Source organism: Anabrus simplex, chromosome 1, assembly GCF_040414725.1.
Source record: "Anabrus simplex isolate iqAnaSimp1 chromosome 1, ASM4041472v1, whole genome shotgun sequence".
NCBI lineage: Eukaryota > Metazoa > Arthropoda > Insecta > Orthoptera > Tettigoniidae > Anabrus > Anabrus simplex.
In genome coordinates this window covers 422,402,615-422,428,697 of record NC_090265.1, presented here as the reverse complement: position 1 = coordinate 422,428,697, position 26,083 = coordinate 422,402,615, and positions in this window count along the sequence as shown.

Genomic DNA, 26,083 nt, shown 5'->3' with positions numbered 1-26,083 from the left:
ATGTTCAACAAAGTAGGAACATCTAGATCATCTAATAAATTACCAAAATCCTGAAGGAACTTTTTATTAACATTTGGACCATCCACTGAAATTTGTAAGTTTATTTAGATAGAGTCCTTGCTGTGCTTGCAAAAAACCATTTAACAAATCTGAGGAGGTAGAGTGACCAAGAAACATGGAATCAAAATAAGAAGTGCATACTTCATTAGTATCAAGATTGAAACAATGAACTACAAGATCCATTTGGCCTATCTGAGAAACTTTATTCAGTGACTCGTCAAACCCAACGGTGAAATGTGTGCACTTACTACCCATCTCAAGAACTTGTTTATGGAAATAGAGAGCCAAACCATGAGTGATTGTATATGCAACTTTTGTTCTGTGCAGTTGAACTTTCGAAGCTGTTTCAGAGTCTGGACACATTACTGGAAAAAACTAAGAACGCAATATAGGTCTAATTCATCGAGCTCACCATTCCCCAACAACACAAAATATTCAATAGTAAGCAGATCAAAACATTGAAAATTCGATCGATCAATCATATTGCTATTGATATTATTGATTACTTCACATTCGAGATCACACTTTTAACTTTTCATTAAAATTTATTCCTGGCATAAAAGACATGCCCTAGATTAATGTTATAAAAACTGAAAAATGTGTTTGTATTACACGGATAAATACGGTATATCAATTTTATCTGGCAGAAGAATGAATTTCCAGATTTTTTTCCTGAATTCCCTGACATTTCCAGGTTTTCCCGTTAATTATCAAATTCCCTGACATTTCCCTGTTTCCCAGGTTTTCCATACGGGTGGACACCCTGTTCTAAGTCATCAGCATACATGTGAAAGTTACTGCTTTTATAGACTTCAGATATGCCATTAATATAAATAGAAAAACAAAGGACCGAGGACTAATCCTTGTGGTACGCCACAGTTTACTGATCCCCAGCTAGATGATCGTCCGTCAACAACATGACTCTTTGTTATCTATTTGACAGATATGATTCAAACCACGACACAGCACTCTGCGAGAAGCCAATTGACTTCAGCTTAGCAAGAAACAACTCATGATTAACAGAACCAAATGCCAGAGAAATCAAACAGACATAAGATAGTAAGCTGCCTCTTATCGGTGGCCGCGCGTATATCATCTGTGACCTTCAGCAGAGCAGTATGAGAGGGAGAGAGAGAGAGAGAGAGAGAGAGAGAGAGAGAGAGAGAGAGAGAAAATTTCTTTTTGTATTATAACCAGGCTAAGAAGCCCTTTTACAGGAACCAGCCAGCAAAATTTAAGCCTTATAGAGGAACAGTTTTAAAAACAGAAAGAGGCAATTCTACTCAATATTGATCACACAAGCTAGTATACCCATCTTTATAATACTCTGTTCGCGATCATACAGCATACATACCGTATATCACATACTGATAATTAATTAAAATTATGCCATTACAAGGTAGCATATTTTCATATGGTATCCTTTATTTATTTATTTATTTATTTATTTATTTATTTATTTATTTATTTAGTATATATTTCACCCCTGGCGGCACGATTTTTAATGCAGCAGGATAGCGTACCTGCTCTTACCCGAAGGCCCCGGATTGGATTCCCGATCAGGTCAGGGATTTTCTTTTTCCTGGATTTGAAGGCTGCTTCGAGGACCACTCGGCCTACGTGATTACATTTGATGAGCTATCTGACAATGAGATGGCTGTCCCTATCTAGAAAGCCAAGAATAGGGATGTATCACGCAAAACTTGTCCGCTAGGCAGCGTAATAGTAATATAGTCTACGTATGCACTTTCCGCTTTTCGATTGTTTTACATGAGACTTGCGTTATATAAGGAGTATTTCTAAATTTATGGTAATCGAAACGAAACTGTTACTTTAAATACAGGAAAATGAAATTACCATAATTACTGTATGCTGATGTTCTGAAAGATGGGAAATAATATAGGTGCAATGACGAGAGCGGATTTAAAGCGGAAGTGAAGGAAAACGGCGGGAAATTATCCGGAAAGAAGCAAGAGTTGGTTGAAAGGGAAGGACTAAAAGTGCTCAAGTGTTAAATTATAGGTCACTCTGTGATTCAGGGCTACACCACCGCACACGGTATTATGGCTGCTTCCCTATTTCTAAATCTTTTGCTCTCAGGGTTATTTCCAAGGTGCCGATGCAACTCCATGAAAATATCGAAGGCACAGCGTTCTCTTTAAGTCTTCGTCCTTGACCTAAAATCATTGTATAATAATGAAAATCCTCAGCTTGTTTCCAGTCATTCGACCGGGTCAGGAAGGGAATTAATGAAGCCTCCATCTAGCGGCGAGAATAGGCACTGTGCCGCCTGCCGAAGCCTGTCGCACTCTTCTGGGGCAATGATTAATGACTAACAGAAGAAATGAAATAATATTGGAGAGTGCTGCTGGAATGAAACATGACGGAGAAAACAGGAGTATCCGGAGAATAACCCGTCTCGCCTCCGCTTTGTCCAGCACAAATCTCAGATGGAGTGATTGGGATTTGAACCACAGAACTCAGCGGTGAGAGTTCAGCGCACTGCTGCCTAAGCCACGGAGGTTCACTGATTATTATTATTATTATTATTATTATTATTATTATTATTATTAATAATAATAATAATAATAAAAATACCGGGCGAGTTGGCCGTGCGCGTAGAGGCGTGCGGCCGTGAGCTTGCATCCGGGAGATAGTAGGTTCGAATCCCACTATCGGCAGCCCTGAAGATGGTTTTCCGTGGTTTCCCATTTTCACAGCAGGCAAATGCTGGGGCTGTACCTTAATTAAGGCCACGGCCGCTTCCTTCCAACTCCTAGGCCTTTCCTATCCCATCGTCGCCATAAGACCTATCTGTGTCGGTGCGACGTAAAGGCCCTAGCAAAATAATAATAATAATAATAATAATAATAAATGTTATTGTTTTTACGTCCCATATACTACTTTTACGGTTTTCGGAGAGGACGAGGTGCCGGAATTTTGTTCCGTGGGAGTTCTTTTACGTTCCAGTAAATCTTGACGTATTTGAGCACCTTCAAATACTACTGGACTGAGTCAGAATCGAGCCTGCCAAGCTGGACTCAGAAGGCCAGCGCTCTGCCGTTCTATCTACTCAGCCCGGCTAAAATTATTGAAATAGTTCATATTAACTAATCAGAACCCCACTAACTTTATTATAAAATTATGACTTAATTAGAATTAATTACTTCATTCGCTCGTTTCAGTAATGAGAAAATCTGCAACTGTAAAATGCTTCGAACAGACCTTGATGTTATGAGTCACACTTTTATTTCTTAGATCCTGTCTGCGAAGCGCATGCAAACACTCCGGAAGGGCTCCTCCTTAGGAAATTGATGGTGTGAATACGACTGACCTTGATTTTGGAACACTTGAGGACTGCAATAGTGAAGCATCATAGTTTTCTTGTTTTTTTTATCTGTCGTCGCGATATATTAAAACTTAAACTTCATCAATGACGATCGACAAGTGCATACCGTCTACGACTCGTGAGACATCTACCGGCAGTGTTTCAGTACATCCCTATTATGGCCGGAAGGGAGGATTCGCCGCGCTGAGGCAGCGGTCAATTCACGGCCCGTTAGGTTTGTAACGCCAAAGGTGTTCTTTTTACTCGGAGATATACAGTGCAAAATAAAGCTTTCATTTTCAGAGGTACGTTCGTAACTTTTTCCCGTTGAGATATTCACTGGTTTTCGATTGGAAAGAGAAGTAATAATACAAAATTCTCGGCCAGTGATCGGTTTCCGAGTTCCGGTGATGCAGTAGGTTGACAGTTACGGGCGGTATTACCTGCGTGGACAGGTGTTGGGATCATTGAATGAGAGGTGATCCGAACCATAAATAGCTTTAGACCCACCAGTTGGGACGAAGGGGGAATGTTCACCAGATGGCTGAGTATAAGGCATGTTATATCTTGTCTGAGAACAAACTAAATTCTAAAACTGATGCATCACGAACTGTTCATTTCTACTCGAGCCTAGACTAAGTACAGCCCAAGAATGTAAAAGTAAGGTAAGGAAATGCGGATTAGGTTTCTCCAATATCATATCAAAATCCATCTACAGCAAGCTAAATATAGGTTTTTAGATACGCTCTATGCTATTGAACAGAACTGATTTACTTCAATAAATTTTCAGTTCAATTTGTTAAACGTTGCCTTTTTTTTTTTTTTTGTTCCTAAGACGCAAATTTCGTATCCTGTTTCAGACGAAATCTTTGCTTCCAGTATTCAGAAAATTCAGTTTTGTCAGAGAGAATACAGAACTTTTAAGCCGTCAGAATGAAATATCAGTCTGGAGAATTATAGTGGTTAATTGCGGTTTTTTTAATTACAATTCGGTGTACGTCGCACCGACGCGTCTTATGGCGACGATGAGATTGGAAAGGTCTAGGAGTGGAAATTAAGCACCGTTGCCTTAATTAAGGTACAGTCCCAGCATTTTCCTGGTGTGAAAATGGGAAACCACGGAAAACTATCTTCAGGGCTGCCGACAGTAGGGCTCGAACCCAGTATCTCCCGGATGCAAGCTCACAGCTACGCGGCCCTAACCGCATGGCCAACTCGCCCGGTAATTGCAGTTTTTAAGCTGAACCTGGAGCGAAATATCACTGTGCAGAATAGTATATGTTTATTGCGGTTTTATGCTTGAGTTAGAACGAAATAGGCCTACCAGCGTGGAGAATAATACTGGCTACCTGCGATTTTATGCTGAGGTAAGACCGAAATACCAGTGTGGAGAATAATACTGGTTTATTGCAGTAGTTGTACAAGAGAACGTACCGTAGGCTTCCGTTAGTATAACAGGATTTGCCCCGCGAAAACAAACTTAGGTTAGTCGTAGCCTGTAATCGAACCGCTCTTTATCATGGTTTACGAATACTGATTTTTGGTCAGGCGACTACCGAATTATCAACACGAAATCAAACAGGGGTAATGCAGGAGTTGGTTTAATAAGGAATAAGAAACTAGGGCAGCGGATAAGCTACTACGACCAGCATAGTGAAAGAATTATTGTCGCCAAGATAGACACCAAACCAATGCCCACCACAATAGTGCAGGTCTATATGCCTACTAGTTCAGCGGATGATGAAGAAATTGAAAGAATATATGAGGAGATAGAAGATTTAATACAATATGTCAAAGGTGACGAGAATCTAATTGTGATGGGAGATTGGAACGCAGTGGTAGGCCAAGGAAGAGAAGGTAGCACAGTAGGAGAATTTGGATTGGGACAAAGGAACGAAAGAGGAAGTCGGCTGGTTGAATTCTGCACTGACCATAATTTAGTCCTCGCCAATACTTGGTTCAAACACCACAAACGACGGCTGTATACGTGGACGAGACCTGGAGACACTGGAAGGTATCAAATAGACTTCATTATGATTAGGCAGAGATTCAGAAACCAGGTGTTGGATTGCAAAACTTTCCCAGGAGCAGACGTGGACTCTGACCACAACTTGTTGGTCATGAAATGCCATCTGAAGTTGAAGAAATTGAAGAAAGGAAAGAATGCAAAAAGATGGGGTCTAGACAAGTTGAAAGAAAAGAGTGTGATGGAATGTTTCAAGGAACATGTTGCACAAGGACTAAATGAAAAGGCCGAAGGAAACACAGTAGAGGAAGAGTGGAGAGTCATGAAAAATGAAGTCAGTAGGGCTGCTGAAGAAATGTTAGGAAGGAAGAAAAGATCAACTAAGAATCAGTGGATAACTCAGGAGATACTAGACCTGATTGATGAACGACGAAAATACAAGAATGCTAGAAATGAAGAGGGCAGAAAAGAATACAGGCGATTAAAGAATGAAGTGGATAGAAAGTGCAAGGTAGCTAAGGAAGAATGGCTGAAGGAGAAGTGCAAGGATGTCGAAGGCTGTATGGTCCTGGGAAAGGTAGATGCTGCATACAGGAAAATCAAGGAAACCTTTGGAGAAAGGAAATCTAGGTGCATGAATATTAAGAGCTCAGATGGAAAGCCACTTCTAGGGAAAGAAGACAAAGCAGAAAGATGGCAGGAGCATATCCAACAGTTGTATCAAGGTAACGATGTAGATAATTTGGTTCTGGAACATGAAGAGGCTGTTGATGCTGATGAAATGGGAGACCCAATTTTGAGGTCAGAGTTTGACAGAGCTGTGAGTGACCTAAATAGGAACAAGGCACCTGGAATTGATGATATTCCCTCTGAATTACTGACTGCCTTAGGAGAAACCAGCATGGTAAGGTTATTTCATTTAGTGTGCAAGATGTATGAGACAGGAGAAGTCCCATCCGATTTTCGGCAGAATGTTGTTATACCTATTCCCAAGAAAGCCGGTGCTGACAGGTGTGAAAACTACCGCACTATTAGTTTAGTATCTCATGCCTGCAAAATTTTAACACGTATTATTTACAGAAGAATGGAAAAACAAGTTGAAGCTGAGTTGGGGGAAGATCAATTTGGCTTCAGAAGAAATGTAGGAACACGTGAAGCAATCCTGACTTTACGTCTGATCTTAGAGGATCGAATCAAGAAGGACAAGCCCACGTACATGGCATTCGTAGATCTAGAAAAGGCATTCGATAATGTTGATTGGACCAGGCTATTTATGATTCTGAAGATGATAGGGATCAGATACCGAGAACGAAGAATTATCTACAACCTGTATAAAAATCAGTCTGCAGTGATAAGAATCGAGGGCTTTGAAAAAGAAGCAGCAATCCAGAAAGGAGTGAGGCAAGGCTGCAGTTTGTCCCCTCTCCTTTTCAATGTTTACATAGAACAGGCAGTAAAGGAAATCAAAGATAAATTTGGAAAGGGAATCACAGTCCAAGGAGAGGAAATCAAAACCTTGAGATTTGCCGATGATATTGTTATTTTATCTGAGACTGCAGAAGATCTCGAGAAGTTGCTGAATGGTATGGATGAAGTCTTAGGTAAGGAGTACAAGAGGAAAATAAATAAGTCCAAAACAAAAGTAATGGAGTGCAGTCGAACGAAGGCAGGTGATGTAGGAAATATTAGATTAGGAAACGAAGTCTTAAAGGAAGTAGATGAATATTGTTACTTGGGTAGTGAAATAACCAACGATGGCAGAAGTAAGGAGGACATAAAATGCAGACTAGCACAAGCAAGGAAGAGCTTTCTTAAGAAAAGAAATTTGCTCACTTCAAACATTGATATCTGAATTAGAAAGATGTTTTTGAAGACTTTTGTGTGGAGCGTGGCATTGTATGGAAGTGAAACATGGACGATAACTAGCTCAGAAAGAAAGAGAATAGAAGCTTTTGAAATGTGGTGTTACAGAAGAATGCTGAAGGTGAGATGGATAGATGGAATCACGAATGAAGAGATACTGAATCGAATTGGTGAGAGGAGATCGATTTGGCTACATTTGACGAGAAGAAGAGATAGAATGATAGGACACATCTTAAGACACCCAGGACTTGTTCAGTTGGTTTTTGAAGGAAGTGTAGGTGGCAAGAACGGTAGGGGTAGACCAAGGTATGAATATGACAAACAGATTAGAGCAGATGTAGGATGTAATAGTTACATAGAAATGAAAAGGTTAGCACAGGATAGGGTGGCATGGAGAGCTGCATCAAACCAGTCTATGGACTGATGACTCAACAACAACGCACGACTACTGTGCAGTGATCTTAAATCTTTACGAAATATTAATACAAGCAATAACTTATTTTCAGAACTGTGCTTTCCGGATAGCTGTAATCCTGCTCTGGTATTCACATTTTTACTTTGTAGGATTGTGGGGGGAGCGCCATGTTTAGCTCCGCGAGCTGACAGGTGGCAGGAGCATCGCATCCAGCCTTCCCCTGCAGCTGTGGCTCACCCTCTAAATGTCCCAAGCAGTTACGGTTACACACACGATGTTCAATCTGGCCTTATAAACAGAGTAACAGGTGTGCGGGGGAAATTAACGATCGGGGGTCTTGGGGAAGTGACTGCACACTGCCTAGCATGCTAATGAGAAGATACGCAAGGGGAACTGAACATGACATGAGCTACATTTTCACATTACCATCTTAAGCTTATAATCTCCATTTTAGTTTAACTTGACAATATCTTGCGAAAACATTATACAGTTAAATCTGTTTCCATCGTTGGTTCATGTAAGGGACATGTGACATCGTGGTCAACAGACCTGAGTTATACGTAACATGGGCGACTTCTCATGTGCTAACTGGTACAGAAATTCTATCTTATAGAACGAACTGTCATTCATTTCGTTCTATGCGTCGTTTTATGAAAGAAATCCCCGAAGTGCAAGTTTGGCTTCCCATCGCAAGGAAGTAGCCGCGCCACCGTGAGCTAAATTTCTGGAGAGAAGCTATGACATTACGGAGGAGTATAAACAAGTTATGTGCGCATGCGTGACGATAAATTACACGCTGTGCTTCCATACTTACAGCCGACGATATTCCGGGTTGCTTACTACCCCTGATCAGTAAATATGACTCTTCAAAATAACTGTATTCTTCTAAATTTGAGAGTTTTTTTTTTTTTTCTGAGAGAGAAGTTAATATTCCTGCCCAGGCTTACAGTATGCTGGAGAGACGTACACTAAAGACGGAGCTATCAATTTTATAACGAACACCAGACTTCAGGAACACTGAAGGAGCTGTACCACTACTCCAATTCATCCTCATCAGCAATTTACAAACATATTCTCTTAAATCACAAGATTGTTGAGAATATTTGTCACAACACCCATGACAACGGCTGAACCAAAAATACTTTTTTTCTTCCCTCAACACAATAAATACTTCCCCTGGAATTACAAATACTGTATGACAGCAACGGCTTATCGAGGGATTGAAAACTGAAGTCATCGACAAGTTCTGCAACAGCAATCAGCGACTCGTCCATCTCATTTTTACTCATTGAGCGAATACTACACATTACACATAATTTTGTGAGTTTCTTTATAGTTCGTTCGGTCTCTTACTAGAAAATTGTAGCACAAAGTTGAATTTCAGCACGACCGCCACTGGTTATAAGTAACTTTGAAGTATGTATGATAATTACAGTTGGTGTGACTCTGCTGTTCGTATTGGTCTGTCAATGGTTAGGGCTAATATTGGAAAGGAAGTGATAGTGTCGTGTATACCTTAGGCACCACTCCAAAATCCACCTGAAATAGCAGTGAGAATACAAGGAGAGATACTACTAGGTCGGTCGTTTTATTTAATTCATTGTGTTACCTGAAAGTGAATGTGCTCTGTTGCAGTCCCCCCATGTCTGTTTCAGTATGGAAATTTGAGGTAGTCTTATACCAGGTAAATATTGCAAAAAATAAAAATAATGAGTAAAGTTTAAAATATTAGCAAAATTTACTCGAACAACGTCGTAATTCCATTGTGCCAAGTTTTGGCTGACATAAATAAGCCGTTATGTGTTGATGAAAATTATTTGAATTTTTTTTGTCATCCCGGTCAACAACGCAGCCACCTGAGATAAAAATTCTATCTACAGAATGCGTCTAGAATTGAATGATTTTCGCCTTTAATAATTATAAAAATGTCACTTATTCCGAATTTTATAACAGCATCAAATCTAGAAATGAATTCCTTCGGGAAAGTTCGAGGGAATGAGAAATACTCATTTTTTTTCAAAAAGTAATCGAGAGACCATTCATTATAATGAGACATTCTAATATATGCAGGCTCTCTGGGAAAATTGGACTGGTCAAATGATGAATGTTTACAATTATTGTTAGAAAGAGTTGTGTAGAATAAATCCTTTCCCCAGATTTTCCATTTCAGAATATGGTAACCCTACCAACTTACAGATAATCTGCATAATAAATTGATAAATAAATAAATAAATAAATAAATAAATAAATAAATAAATAAATAAATAAATAAATAAATAAATAAATAAATACAAGAAACAAGCGTCAGTAGATTTATTGGTATGATTTTGTTTGCTATTTGCTTTACGTCGCACCGACACAGATAAGTCTTACGGCGACGATGGGATAGGAAAGGCCTAGGAATTGGAAAGAAGCGGCCGTGGCCTTAATTAAGGTACAGCCCCGGCATTTGCCTGGTGTGAAAATGGGAAACCACGGAAAACCATCTTCAGGGCTGCCGACAGTGGGGCTCGAACCCACGATCTCCCGATTACTGGATACTGGCCGCACTTAAGCGACTGCAGCTATCGAGCTCGGTTATTGGTATGAGGAAGAACCCCTCTTTATAACAATATTCAGGCACAACATAATCTTAAGACGACCTTCTCCCTTTCCCAATTAACGGGGGTCGGCACTGGATATGGATTTGGTCCAGTTTTACGGCCGGATACCCTTCCTGACGCCAACCCTATGTGGAGAGATGTATTCACTATTGCACGTTTCTGTGGTAGTTCGTAGTGTGATGTGTTGTGTGTAGATGAAGATGTGCATTGAGTCGAACATAAATGCCTAGTATTCTGTGAGAAGAAATTTGGATCCTGGACGAAATTAACTTCATATTGGCCTGTTTTCAGATCGACTTTTTTGCCTGGGAGTGAAAGCTAGGTGGAGTGAGGATATTTTATTCATAATTTTTAAGTATATATATAGTACTCAGCCCGAATATCATCAGCTGCCACAGATAGCCAAGGCGACACTTATGAAGCGTATCAGGGAAATTAGTAGGTTTGATGGAAAAGAATAGGTTACCTAGGAGAATAATGGACTCGGCAATGAATGGCAAGATAAACATAAGGAGACAATGGTATAGCTGGGCTGAGTGGCTCAGACGATTGAGGCGATGGCCTTTTGGCCCCAACGCGGCAGGTTCGATCCTGGCTCAGTGGGATGGTATTGTGCTCAAATACGTCAGCCTCCTGCGGCTAGATTTACACGCACGTAAAAGAAATCCTGCAGGACTAAATTCCGGCGCCTCGGCTCCTCTGAAAACCGTAAGAGTAGTTAGTGAGACGTAAAAATAATAACATTATTAAAGACAATGATAGACTCACTTTTTAATCCAATGATGAGAGGTGTTGAACTAAACCAGATCTCAAAGCTAGTTGCAAATTGAGAATTGTGGAAAAGCTTACTTCACAGAGGCTTGCAGACTGAACGCTAACAGTTTATTATGAAGATGTATTTATTTATTTATTATTACATATGGAATTCATTATCACCTTGCAGTTTATGATATGATTTAGACAAAGAACTACCTACAACCGACTGGCAAGGTACTTGTCTGTAGGAGGATACAGTAACCAGGATAGAGGAAACAAGATGGAACAAGTTTCACCCTCATCCAACTCACAGCTTGGTTGTTACAGCTCACTAGAAGCTCGGCGGAGCAGAAAGAAAACACATGGTTTTTATATGAGGGCTGTTTAGGAACCGGTTATGTTCGTAACGACCCAGCTCCCCTCACGTAGGGGAGGCTGGTCAAATCGAGAACAGATTTACTGCAGCTAAGCGAGGAAGAACAAGACACAAATCGGTCTCCAATCATAATCTTTTGTAAGAACGCGAGACTGGGTTGGGTCTTTAACTATTGTTATCCGTAATGTGTGCCAGGAATGGGTTATTCTATTCAAGAACAGTGAGTTCAGGACAGATAATATCAATTGGCTTTAGTAGAGAAAATGTATGCCGAGAAAAAGTAAAAAAAAAAGTTTAGTCGCGAAACCTGACAAAAGTAAAGGAAGATTATTTCAACGACAACATCCAAACGTTTCCCTTCCTCAAATGTCACGCGAAATCATTTAAAACAAATTTAATTTGGTATAATAATAATAATATGCTGGTGAATCGATAGACACAAACCGCCAAATGTGAATATACAGTAGACTGATAACTAAAAATATCTGAAACCTATGAAAATAATTAATCCAGTTCCAGCAACTAAGATTTTTATATTTCTGGTAGTGGTTTAAAGTCGCACTAACACATCGAAAGTTTTCGGTGACGATAAGATGGGAAAGGGCTGCGATTGTGAAGGTAGTGACTGTGGCCTTATTTAAGGTAGGCCTACAGCTCCAGCATTTGCCTGGAGTAAAAATGGGGAAAACCATGGAAAACCATCTTGAGGGCTTCTAACGGTGGGATTTGAATGCAATATTACAGCTATGAGACCCTAACCACACGGCCAACTCACTCGGTAAGTCCCTTTTCAAGTCTGCGAAGATCATCATCGTCATCATCATCATCGCGTTTCCCATGCTGTAGTTTCACAAGACTGTTGATATTGTGATCGAATTTCGAACTATGCAGGTGTAAATTCTGCAATGTCACGTCCCAGTGATTCGGATTGCAAGTAAAACTGTAGAACTCGAGACTTTAATCGTGGTATCAACTATCATAAAAACGTCAAACTTGTTTCATTTTAAATCGAAGGATAAGAAGATCGTAGGGAAACATAGGAAACACTCCACACCCCATGTATGATGTGAAGGCAAAGTGTGGAGATAAAATATAATGATGTTTTTTACGTCTGACTAACTACTTTTGACGGTTTTCAGAGACACCGAGGTGCCGGAAGTTTGTCCCGTACGAGTTCTTTTACGTGCCAGTAAATCTACCGACATGAGGCTGACGTATTTGAGCACCTTCAAATACCACCGGACTGAGCCAGGATCGAACCTGCCAAGTTGGGGTCAGAAGGCCAGCGTCTCAACCGTCTGAGCCACTCAGCCCGGCTGCCGTAAAATCAACGGTACTTGGTCAGAGAGAGGGCGTAACCCTCTCGGTAGCCCGCCCTACCCCTGAATGAAAGCATTTGATGATGATAATGATGAAGAATCAACGGTAGTATTGTAGTGTATTGCTGTAAAACAGCTGGGCGGCTCGAAGCAGCTAGCTGATGACCTTGCGCTGGCATCGATAGTTCTTTTTTAAAGTTAAATAGAACACTTTATGCCGAAAATGATATTTAGACAACACTAACATAATTTCAAGTGCAACAACCTGTGTTACAACATGTACAGTATATGAATATACCAAAACACTGCAGTATGTGTCAAATAGAAGCTGTACGCATTACGGTCCTTTTTATGAATATAATTTTGTCCTGGTGCAAGTGATGTTTAATGGTGTTGAGATTTTCTGCGGAGCGTAAGAAATTTAGTGGTGAGTAGAACAATATCATTGTAACCTCTTGAGGTCAAAACGCTTCCCATTCGATAAAGAGAACAGGTTTTATAATTTCAGTAATGATCGTTTATTACGGAAGCTAAAATATTATGTAGTATGAAATCTTGGACATGCAAGTTATCAAAACAGAAAACGAGGAAACACTTAGGAAGCCGTGCAGCGAAGTTTTGATATCTTAATTGATCTTCCTACCAAGTGTACGGTTCCATGGCTAAATGGTTAGCGTGCTGGCCTTTGATCCAAGGGGTCTTGGATTCGATCCCCCGCTGAGTCGGAGATTTTAACCTTCAATGGTTAGTTCCGATGTCTCGAGGGCTGGGTGTGTGTGTGTGTGCGCGCAGTATTTATCACTAGAATTCATCATAGGAAGGGCCCCATCCTCACAGACACACAGATTGCCTATAACGCCTCAACTCAAAAACTTGCACCAGGCCTCTCTGGAGGTTACACGCGAGAAGAAAATAAATCCTACCAAGTTTTATTGCAAATCGATCTGGTCCAACCTAAACTGTTTCTCTGTCAGTCGTATTGGCCGATTTTCACGACTAGATTCTCCAAATCCAAGCGGTTGTTATTAGAGCTTATAAGGCTATACGAATCCTTTTCGAACACTTACACCAGGATTGAAGCCCGACTCGTTGGGTGAATGGTCAACGTACTGGCCTTCAGTTCAGAGGGTCCCGGGTTCGATTCCCGGCCGGGTCGGGGATTTTAACCTTCATTGGTTAATTCCAATGGCTCGGGGGCTGGGTGCTTGTGCTGTCCCCAACATCCTGCACACCACGCATAACACTATCCTCCGCCACAATAACACGCAGTTACCTGCACATGGCAGATGCCGCCCACCCTCATAGGAGGGTCTGCCTTACAAGGTCTGCACTCGGCTAGAAATAGCCACACGAAATTATTATTATTTCCAGGATTGAAACCATCAGATAACTAGGAATGACATCTAAGATATTCAGGCAGGAGAAGAAATATCTCCCAAACACTACGTGGTCGGCTCAACGTACATTACAGTATGTTACATTGCTGACTGCGAGGTGAAAACTACTCGACTATTCTAAAATATAATGTACAAAAAGGGATTTCATATCCAGTAACGTCGTCGTTGAATATGGCGAGGACAGACCAGCAGCACAATGGGATGATTTCAATGGATTCACCATTCAAAAAGGATACATGCACCAATTCTTCTTTTCAGGATTTAAGTATACAACGCTACCGGCTGCTGTTTACATCATTCTGCTTTCTCTTGAAAACTGAAATTGACAGTTCACTGGTTTGGAATGGAGATGTCAAACAATATATTTTTATTATATTCACTGAGTAACAATTTACTGACGTCATTAGCGGAAAAAATATACTAAAATTGAATAAAACTAATTGTTTCTGCTGGAAGATATGAGACATACAGAAAAATCAATGCTTTAATAACAAAAAGAGTACTACACATTCAAATGGACGTCCATTTAAAGTCGTACGTCTAGCTTGATTCATAGATTATCCCAGTTTAATTCAGGAAACAATGTATATATTGTCTTCAGCCTGAAGGCAAGTCGGATTCTCAACACCCCCATCGTCAGTTGCCACTGAAAGCCTGCGCATCAATGAAGAGTCGTACTGGAGGAATGAGGTAGTTTTCTGTTGCTTTCCTCACTGAGCCATAAGGTGCTCTTGTGTCAAGCCCACCGAAATGCACTCATTAACCGATCGTGTGATCGACATCTTCACACCATGCATATCAAGGACTAATAATAATAATAATAATAATAATAATAATAATAATAATAATAATAATAATATTTGTTTTACGTCCCACTAACTGCTTTTACGGTCTTCGGAGACGCCGAGGTGCCGGAATTTAGTCCCGCAGGAGTTCTTTTACGTGCCAGTAAATCTACCGACACTAGGCTGTCGTATTTGAGCACCTTCAAATACCAGCGGACTGAGCCAGGATCGAACCTGCTAAGTTGGGGTTAGAAGGCCAGCGCCTTAACCGTCTGAGCCACTCAGCCCGGCCATATCAAGGACTGGCTGCGTTGCTAACATCGCTCATACCTCAGTCACTCTCACGCTGTCAAAACCAAGCATGGGCCAGACAGATCAATGAGAGTAACAAATTTGTTCTGACCCATAACAGAAGACAAATTGGCTAGTGAAATGGATGTGGGCCCCATGAAACCATAGGCTACAGACATTTTTTCATCAAGGATAAATTACGTGATAGAAATAGTTTACAGTCCATCGTAATTTCTAACATCAGAATAACTGACCAGAACTTACCACTCAGAATGTTGATATTTAGAGATTTTACAATCAAAAACAATCTCAAAAGAGTTTATACAGGGTAGATAATCTACGAATTCAAGACCGATCGAAAGCTCCTCATTTTCGGAGTACGTGTGTAATGGGCAACCCAAGCAAAGCAACAAGTACTATACATAATCACATATTTGTGGGCTCCACCCTTAGGGAGGTAGCCGATTTTTGAAGGGCAGGCAACAACCCTGGCATTTTACCATTATTGCTGTTGCTGACATATCAAAATCTTCCGGTGGCGCACTCTGCATTCACTCGACAAAATACTGCTAGTTGGCACTAACATCGTAACATCAAGAATGGGAGGCAAATCGCCTTATGAATACTACTTCAGAAAATTGTAACCCGATAACTGAGGTCGTACGATGACGATTACTACTGCTACTACTGCTACTTTTCTTTCGTTTTCTACCGCTTTTTCCTCACTGTCTGCTGTGTCCCGGGTGCGATCTGGAACTGGCCCAGATTTACGGCTGCATGATGCCAACCCTAAGTTATATGGAGGGATGTATTCACTTTGGTTGGTAATGTGATGTATTGTGTTGTGTGTGAATGAAGAGGATTGTATTAACAAAAAAAAAACAGTCTCCAAGCCAAATGAATTAACCACACGAGGTTGAAATCCCCGATCCGGCCGGGCATCGAACTCTGGACCCATAGCCCAGAGGCCATACTTACAACTGCCACTATTATTACCACCACCACCACTGATCAATATTCGTTTGCCACTAGAACAGTGTGTAGTAAGAAGAAAAAAGAAGAAGAAGATAACCTTACGGTCTCGGATACCCAGTTGTAAACCTCAAGTGGTGCTATTTAGGTGACCTGCAATGTCTACTGCCTATCCAGACTGCACGCAGATACTACAGAATCACGTGGTCGATATAATGACATCCTCAACTCTATTGCATGGTTTTCGTGACCGGGTCCTCTGCCTCTCACATCAAACAGCTCCTCAGGTGGTTTCACGAAGCTGAGTGAACCCCTTTAAAGCGCTCAGTCCAGAATTAAAATCCTTAGATCAGCCGCAGACTGAACCAGGGGCCTCAGATTAAGAGGCAGGAACGCTGCTGGCAATCCAGTATCTACAGACAGTCTGGCTGGGCAGCAGGCTTTAATGGGCTTTTAAGCGACGGCTTTGTTTGTTTTGAAGTAAGGTCAAATGTTATTATTCTAAAAGGAAAATTATAAGCCCTACCGATCGGCATATTCGCAACTTTAACCATACTGATATATCTTAACTAAAAAGATAATGAAGCCTCTCAGCACCTATTACGATGTTGAGGTATCTAACTGGCTGCGGTCGAATCCAGGACGTGTCGTTACCATGTATCAGATCTCCAAATTGCTTAAGAATGCATTTCTACGAACAGCTACAATGACAACTGCCATTCATGGATTTAAAAACACAAGCATATAACCAACAGACCCTGAGGTTTTTCAAGAAAACGATTTCCTGCCTTCAAGGACAACTGACAGACCATCTCTTGAAGTAACTGAAGATGCTAGCAGTTCAACACCTTCTGGACCTCTTGCAAGCAACGGTGATGCGGTGTGTAGTTGCTCTTTCTGGAATTCAAAACAAAAAACCACTGCATTTAGAAATGTGTCGCCTAAGGACACTCTACCAACACCACATGTAACGATAGCTAAGCAGAGTTCCAATGGCCGTCGTCGTGGCAAAACTGCAGTTCTGACAGAATCACCGTACAGAAACGAGTTGAGCTAACAGAAAAACGTGCTCTTTCTTGCAAAAGAAAACTGAACCTTCAGCAGAGCAAGAGGAAACTAAAGAAGACCATTCTTCGTCGCGAAAGGAAGGAAAGCTCTTCAGATAAAGAAAGTGGCGACGCTGAATGCATTTTCTGTGGTCATTTGTTTTCTGAGTCGACAGAAGAGTGGATTAAATGTTTATAATGTCGAGGTTGGGCTCACTGCGCATGTGCCGGTATAGAGGACAAAGATGAAGACGTTATGTGTGTGACATGTGCAAATGTGGGGCAAGATGGGGCATTGGTAGAATGCACGATTTTGTGTGTGTGGAGTTTCTGTATCTGACTTTTCAAAGAATATTTTAGTGCACTATGTGAAACAGATAGTGACGAAACAAAATGGAACTATTATTTATGAATATATTATCAACATGTATAACGCACCTGAAATACTTTTTTCTTAGCGTCCCCATCTTGCCCCCCCCCCCCATTCACCTACGTATGTATGTATGTGTGCATACTATATAGTGTTCTGTAGAAAAACATATATGAGGGTCGAGCCTATGCAGTTCTGCGAAGTGTGGCTTCTGTAACAAAGTAATGCTGATCTACAGTATGCCGCTGGTCGGTTCCAGGGCTTACATCGCACGTTTAACACTTGTTAATATTCAAATATTAGGAAGAATGAGCATAAAGAGAAGAGTACAGGGAAACCAAAAGATAACAGACGCTGCAAACAGCTTGAGACGGACAATCGCAATAGGCATACTCAATAGGGAGGATTACTTTTTAACTTTCTACGACGTGACTATTATGCGACAAAGTACTTGTTTCTTCTGTTTGCAACTCTGAGGATGACATTCTGTTATAGTTACATCATGCGCAAGGATTGGGTCTCCTTGGTCATCATCCCCGTCTACTTAATACGTGTGAATTGAAGTTTCTTTTCGTTATAAATACTTGTCAGTCTCATCTTTTCTTATTTTTCTACCGCACATGAGGATTTGGCCCTGTTTTACGACCGGATACCCTTCCTGACGCCAACCCTATATGGAGGGATGTAATCACTATTGCGTGTTTCTGGTATTTCTGTGGTGGTTGACAGTGTAGTATGTTGTATGAATATGAAGATGAAAGTGTTGGGACAAACACAAACACCCAGTCCCCAAGCCAGAAGAATTAATCAGACGCGATTAAAATCCCCAGTCCGGCCGGAAATCGAACCCGGGACCCTCTCAACCGAAGGGCTCAACGCTGACCATTCAGCCAAGGAGTCGGACTTATAGATACTTATCAGTAATATTGATTAAACTGGTAGGTTGGTATTATTTTGTTCTATCTCATGATAATTTAATTACCCGCCTAGGGATACTCGGGATCATAATAACCGCATTGATAGACTGAAAGCGCTAGTTATTAGAAACATTTAACTTGGTAAGTTACTATATTTCCTGTTCTGTGACGATTGTTCCTAACCAGGAGCCGCAGCAGAATACAGAGAGACATATCCAAGGATTCACGCACAAACCAGATTGACGGTTATCTTAATTCCAGCTGTTCGAAGCATAGCATAACCCACAATACGTATTAAAGTACCGAGCACAGCGTAGAACGCCTCTCAAAGTAGCCCAGAGTCACGTCGGCTGGTCAATGTGGAACTTGGAATGTATTTTAAACTTGCGTTCAACTGTGAACGGAACTAACTCGGAAGTTGAATCGTGCATCCATTGTAACGTAATGAAGACTTCCGCATGTAGTCGAGTTCTACGAAGTTATACTGTAATACACGCTTTTAGCGGAGTCTTCGGAAGTTTCAGACCAACTCGAAGCTTGGTGTAGGAAATTAATAATTTACCGAACTTTTGATTTCCAGTCTCTGAAAGTCAAATTTAGGAACACATAATATTCATTTCGATATTGTGTACAAGAAAACATGGTACATTATTATATCCTACCAGCAAAACGCACCCGTGGCCGACTGGCCGACAGTCCACAACTTCTGTTTGTACCCTTCATTAACGTGTCACATTTAAGCAAAAAACTTCACATAATCTGATGTTCATTCTGAACCAGAACCAGAAACGTACCGAACAACCGAACAGTGTTCGGCCAGTGGGTGTTCTGGAATGCGCGTTTCAACACAAATCCGAATTTCCTGGAGGACTATTAGAGTTACAATAAAAATACACGCAACCTATTTTGTATAAAAATTCATTTTAAGTGCACATGCTGGGATTTATTTGGTAATAGGGCTAATATTTTGTCCATTATTATTTTAGCGGATAAAACGTGAACAAGTTCAGTAAATACCTATAGCCGCAATTTAGAAAAGATTAATTACTGAAAAATTGAAGTATCTGTGCTGAATATCTTGGGTATATCCACACCAAATTTCGGATCAATTGTTCCAGTAGATTACGAGTGATTGAGCGAGAAATTAAGAGACACCATCACATTTTAAACTATCACGCAACTATTTTAAATACCGTACTTTTAGGTCAAAAACATATTGAAACAAAGCATAGTAGAATGTACCTGCTGTTCAGTTCCACAGCTCTTATAAGTAAATCCTTAAATACTGGATCTAACCATAGTAATCTTGGCCTCCCTCTACTTCTCTTACCCTTTAATGCCCAGTCCATTATTCCCCTAGGTAACCTATCCTCCTCACATGACCCCTCCGCTAAAGCTGGATTACAGAGAGAATCCACAAGGGATAGCTGCCCTAGAACAAGGGGTACCGTACGGTAACAGCATCATGTGTCTGTTAGGTCATCAGCCCAGAGGCTGATTTGATCCTCAAATAGCACCACCAAAGGCTATGCAGTTATAGGGAAACTGCATAAACCAATGGCAGAGCCCAAATGAGGCGTACTAGGCAAGATGAGGAGTGAGGTAGTTTGCCATTGCTTTCCTCACTGGACCAGAAGATGCCACTGCAGCACGACTGATCCTATGAGTAACACCTTTCATAACACTCAGACACTAGTTGTGCTCCAAATGTCATTACTCAGCACCGCTCATACCCCAGCAGCTTCCATATTGTCACAGCCATGGATGAGACTGGGACTTCAGTGGAAGCTACACTTTACTCTGGCCTGTGCGAAGAGAGGGATACAAAAATACTGCATCCATAGATAATAATTTTTCACACTATTTATCTTAAGATGAAATGAGCTTATATATATATAGAATTTCCCCTGTTGTAGCCCTACAGCTATCCCCGATCAGGAAAACTTTATTTTTCTTTGCACATACCATACAAATGATGACTTACCATTGCCAATGAATCTCGTAAAAATCTAAACAAATATATTTTAGATACGAAACAGCAATACCAAAACGAGGGAAGAAATTCACTGAAAATTTTGTGACCGAAGAGTAACCCAATCACTTCCCAGCTTCCTAACTTAGCCTTTTTCTAATTTCAAGCACACTCCAGCCATTGTTCTGACCTGATTGTACCAGCAATCATTCTAGGTTAGTTTCATGTCTGTAACCTCTAACTTATGAACTTTAATTCCCGTACAGCAGTCATCCTGAAAACAAACCAATGTAAAGATAGTTTCGTTCGACAGTCGGGTAGCCGCTTGTTTGCTAACGTTTAAATCGGAAATATCTTAAATCTTACAGGTCTGTGCTTGCTACCAATATTTTTCAAATTTACTCGAGTTTACTGTACTACGGATCGATATTAAACCTCTTATTCCGTATTAAAAGGACTTTTTTTACAACTTGCTTTGCGCTGCACCGACACAGATAGGTCTTTAAGGCGACGATGGGATAGGAAAGGACTAGGAGTAGGACAGAAGCGGCCGTGGCCTTAATTAAGGTACAGCCCAAGCATTAGTCTGGTGTGAAAATGGCAAACCACGGAAAACTATTTCCAGGGCTACCGACACAGCGGGATTCGAACCCACTATCTCCCGAATGCAAGCTGACAGTCACGTGGCCCGAACAGCGCAGCCAATCTCTCGGTAAAGGATAAACTAAAACATATAGCCCAACGGAAGTCGTAACTGTTAACTTCTGTTTCTTCTAGACTTTCTTCCAGCTTTTGGCGCTCTTGAAATTGCCCTTCTAGAAATTTGAGATCAATTAGGAAAAGTAATTTTGAAACATTTTTTGGTGTAGGAAACCTCTACACAGATCGGCGTACTTTCACCAAGCTCGGCAAATCACACACTGCGAATTAGTCGGCTACGGCCTTCAACTCGATAAGCTTATGGCATTACAATGCTCACGTAACCAAGAGACATGGTCTGGGAGTAAGATATCACACGATTTTTTCGCGAACAATTTTTCAAATAATATATTGTCAGGTTTATATTTTGAAATAAAACAGCCATATGGCAGATGCCTCGAAGGATTTTTCTGCTAAATTTCAAGAAATTTCGCCCAGCGTTACGGAGGGAAGGCAGACAGACAGACATGATTTCCTTCTACGCCATATGACAAGTGGAGGTAACAAACATACACATAAGAAAAATAAGATGTATTCCCTACTAATAACTACAACTAACAAAGAAAAAAAGAAAATAAACAATTTGAACGTGTTAGTTTGTACATAAGCATTTAACAGGTTCATAACACATACCTGTCACAAATTGAACACTGGAATACAACAAAATCATCTCACTTTCATCAGAACAAATACCCAAAACAAATAATATTGGTATGTCAGAAATTGGTTACTGTTCAAACTTCCACACTGAGCGAGTTGGCCGTGCGGTTAGGAGCGCGCAGCTGTGAGCTTGAAGATAGTGGGTTCGAACCCCACTGTCGGCAGCCCTGAAGATGGTTTTCCGTTGTTTTCTCATTTTCACACCAGGCTGGGGCTGTACCTTAATTAAGGCCACGGCTGCTTCCTTCCCATTCCTAGGCCTTTCCTATACCATCGTCGCCATAAGACCTATCTGTGTCGGTGCGACGTAAAACAAATAGCAAACTTCCACAGGTGCTTGACTTCACCTCAGAGCTCTTATCTGAACACGATTATTTGTGGAGTGAACTGGACGAGGTGAGAAAAAAATGTGTAAGATTAACTGAGAACGGTGACAGATAAAAGAATAATGGCGTTAAATGTATTAAACGAGTTAAAAGTTAGCTTGTTCTATGACAAGACGACAGGACGGAGGCTACCAACCACAACAATAGAATCACCTTAATGCATTTCATTTGAAGGAGCTGCCTAGCTAAGGCGCTAAAGGTTGCTCGGTTCATCCGAAAAGGAAATGGGTTCGATTCACCGCCAGGAAGATTTAGAAATGAGATTTTCACTTCTAGAATGGCACGTGGCTCTGAAGTTCAGTCAGTCTACACCACGCCAGGCTCAGACCATAGGCGGTCGGGCATAGAACTAACCACTGTTTTCCACTTCCTGCGAAGGTACGGATGATAGAAGCCTCCTCGAGGGAACTTCAAGCCCTGTACGGAGTTTACTTTGTATTTCATTTGGGAAACGTCTTATATTATTGTTTTACTATGTCGGATAAGTAGTAGTCTTATATTATTATTATTATTATTATTATTATTATTATTATTATTATTATTATTATTATTATTATTATTATTATTATTATTATTATTATTATTATTACAATCATTAAAGACAGCGTCGTGATGTAGGAGTGAAGTGTCTGCTTCTGACCCAGTTGTCATGGGTTCGATTCCCTTCTCATCCAAGCACTTCCGTCCCGATGCGGAAGGAGGGCAGGAATGAGGTTTACTCAGATAGGAGTGAGGTAGTTTCCCGTTGCTTTCCTCATAAAGCCAAAATTTGGCATTACATATCAGTCTATCTAGCCGACTTACATGCATATGTCTAATAAATTATATTCGGAATACTTAAATACTTAAATACCCACGTGTTAAAAATATTCGCACTTTCTGCTACGCTTGTATCTTATTGTGATGAAAATGGCGACTTGATATTGAGATACACTGAGTAAAATCATGTGGCAACACTGGTTTAAACCGTTGACGTGAAAGAAGCTGCTGACACAGCTTCCGTTCACAGCGCTGACTTTCTGCTTTTACGGTCAGCTTCAGTATCGCATGACCTAAAAACCACAGCCCAACTGCTATATAATGCGCTCAGAAAATAAATCCAGTGGCCTACAGCCGAAGCGCTGTATTCATAATTGATTTTTATGGCATCAACACGATCGAACGTCATTCAATCGTGCAGAGCAGTGCATTATAATGCAGCTGTCGGTAATATATCCGAATTAGCGGAGCACACTCCGCGATCAATAGCGCGAGGGAGTGCCATTTTAAAGTACGTAGATTCAATACGCAATTACTCTACCTCGCGAGGTTGATTGAAGGGTCACTGCAGCACAGAAATCTGGAAGTGATAATAAGCAGATCGCTAATAACGGGTCGTAGTTTCATTTTACGAGTCTGGATCATCATAGTAAACAGTTCTTTGTTCTTAGTCTGCCAACTCAGACCAGAAACCTGTACTAGGGTATCTGTGATTAACGGGGACAGTTACTGAAAATTGAAGTGACACGCCTGTGTGCTGTAGGTTCATATCCTTACAAAAAGAAAAGCTGAGTGAAGGTGTATGCTTGAGTTTTCAGCCCGAAGGTTGGTTATTTTCAACAAAGGAAGCAGCAACAAACTTTGTATACCTCGGCCCATTCTATGATCCTTCGTAATGAAGTATTAATCTTAATAGTCCGGCTCCATGGCTAAATGGTTAGCGTCCTGGCCTTTAATCACAGGGGTTCCGGGTTAGATTCCCGGCAGGGTCGGGAATTTTAACCATCATTGGTTAATTTTACTGGCACGGAGGCTGGGTGTATGTGTCGTCATCATCATTTCATCCTCATCACGACGCGCAGGTCGCCTACGGACGTCAAGTCTAAAGACCTGCACCTGGCGAGCCGAGCATGTCCTCGGACACTACCGGCACTAAAAGCCATACGCCATTTCAATCTTAATTTTTGTCCAATACACATTTTGCCAACTACTTATGTACTTCTATTATGTTTGGAAAATGACAAGCAGCATATAGGACAATATGTAACCAATGTTGTAAGTTTTGAAATACTAATTAATTTGTTCTACGCCCCACTAACTACTTTTACTGTTTTCGGAGACGCCGAAGAGCCGCAGTATTATCCTGCAGCACTTATTCTGCGTGACGGTAACATATCGACATGGGCTGGAGTATGTTAGCACCTTCAAATTATGTCCAACAATCCACCTGTCTTCACAGCTTTCCTCACAAAGCGAAGTGTACCTGCGCACACACTCGTGTCAGGATTTGAGACCTCCATAGCATGAGCAGTAATGCTTGATTTTTTATTCAAGTTCTTTATGTCGCCCGGACACAGGTTTCATGGCGACAATGGGATAGGAAAGCGCTAGGAGTGGGAAGGAAATGGTCGTGGCCTTAAGGTACAGACCCAACATTTGCCTGGCGCAAAAAAGGGAAACAATGGGAAACCATCTTCAGAGCTGCCGAGAGAAGGATTCGAACCCACAATCTCCCGAGTGCAAATTCACACCTGCGCAGTAGTATCTATAATAAGGTCTTCGGGTAAATGGTCCTTTTGGTCAAGTGACGTATAGCTGACGAAGAGGGGAACATAAAAAGCGATCTCGGGTTCCCATACTCTAATGCACTGGTTATAAAAATTATTGTTCTACCGCACATATAGAGACCAATCTGGGTCGACACAGAGTAGCGTGCAAAGTGAAGGAGGGTTTTAAAATCCCTATCATCACAGATTATTGAGAAGAGACCAAGAGAAAAATCTCTTTTCTGGACTGATTTGAGTTATTCCTTGACTATTTCCACAACCACGCACCAGGATCAATCTAGCCCATTTTGGTTTTCGCGAGGGATAACTGGTGAAAATACCCACCCTTAACTTTAATGACATTCAAACTGGACTTTTGGCGTACTAGTAATTCGGTCACTTGACAGTCACGTTGCTGATAATAATTTAAAAATAAAACACTCTTACCACTACATTCGACATAAAATATGCGATTATATGGCACAGAAAATGCGGTTTTATTTTAAATAGAGTTTATAATGATATTATTTTTATCATCTAGACGTAGAATGCGTGCACTGCTTCGTTCTAGTATTGAGTGTCTCGGAAAAAATTCGCACCTCCCAAAAACTCGTATACCAGATTTCCTTCAATCATTTCACAACTATAAAAGCCAGCAAAAATACAAAGACTTACTACCTGGAAAGAGGAAGCCCAAAGAGCCTCCCCAAACAGATTTCAAGGTCAGATGGTGCATTAGAGTGTGCCTCGGAGCACGCAGTAAAATTAGTGCCATTCGTTTCATCTAAGTAACATCTGTTGATATCTCTTGTAATATTTGTGAGAAAACTTTATTAGATTGGCAAAAACTTGCGAAATATTTGAGAATGTTGTAAAAAAAATTTGAAATCACTATCTTAACAGGAAGACTTAGAAGTATGTTCCAAGCTCTCAGTGGAGAAATGGCGTGGAATGACATTAGTAGACGAATAGGCTTGAGTGGAGCTTTTGAAGGTAGGAAAGATAACGTTGTTTCATCCGGGAGATAATGGGTTCAAACCCCACTCTCAGTAGGCCTGAAAATAGTTTTCCCTGGTTTCCCATTTTCACACCAGGCAAACGCTGGGCCTGTACCTTAATTAAGGTCACGGCCTCTTTCTTCCTACTCCTAGGCCTTTCCTATCCCATCGTCGCCATAAGACCTATCTGTGTCGATGCGACGTAAAGCCAATTGTAAAAAAGAAAATATAAAAGTTGAAATTAAAGATTTAAAATGGGGAAAATATTAATTTAAATAAAATAGCGAGTGCTTGTACACCACACCCGGGAAACTTGAGCTGCTAAATGATGATGAATGTTTGTGTAGTCAACGTGAAGTACTCTCGACAAACAACGAGT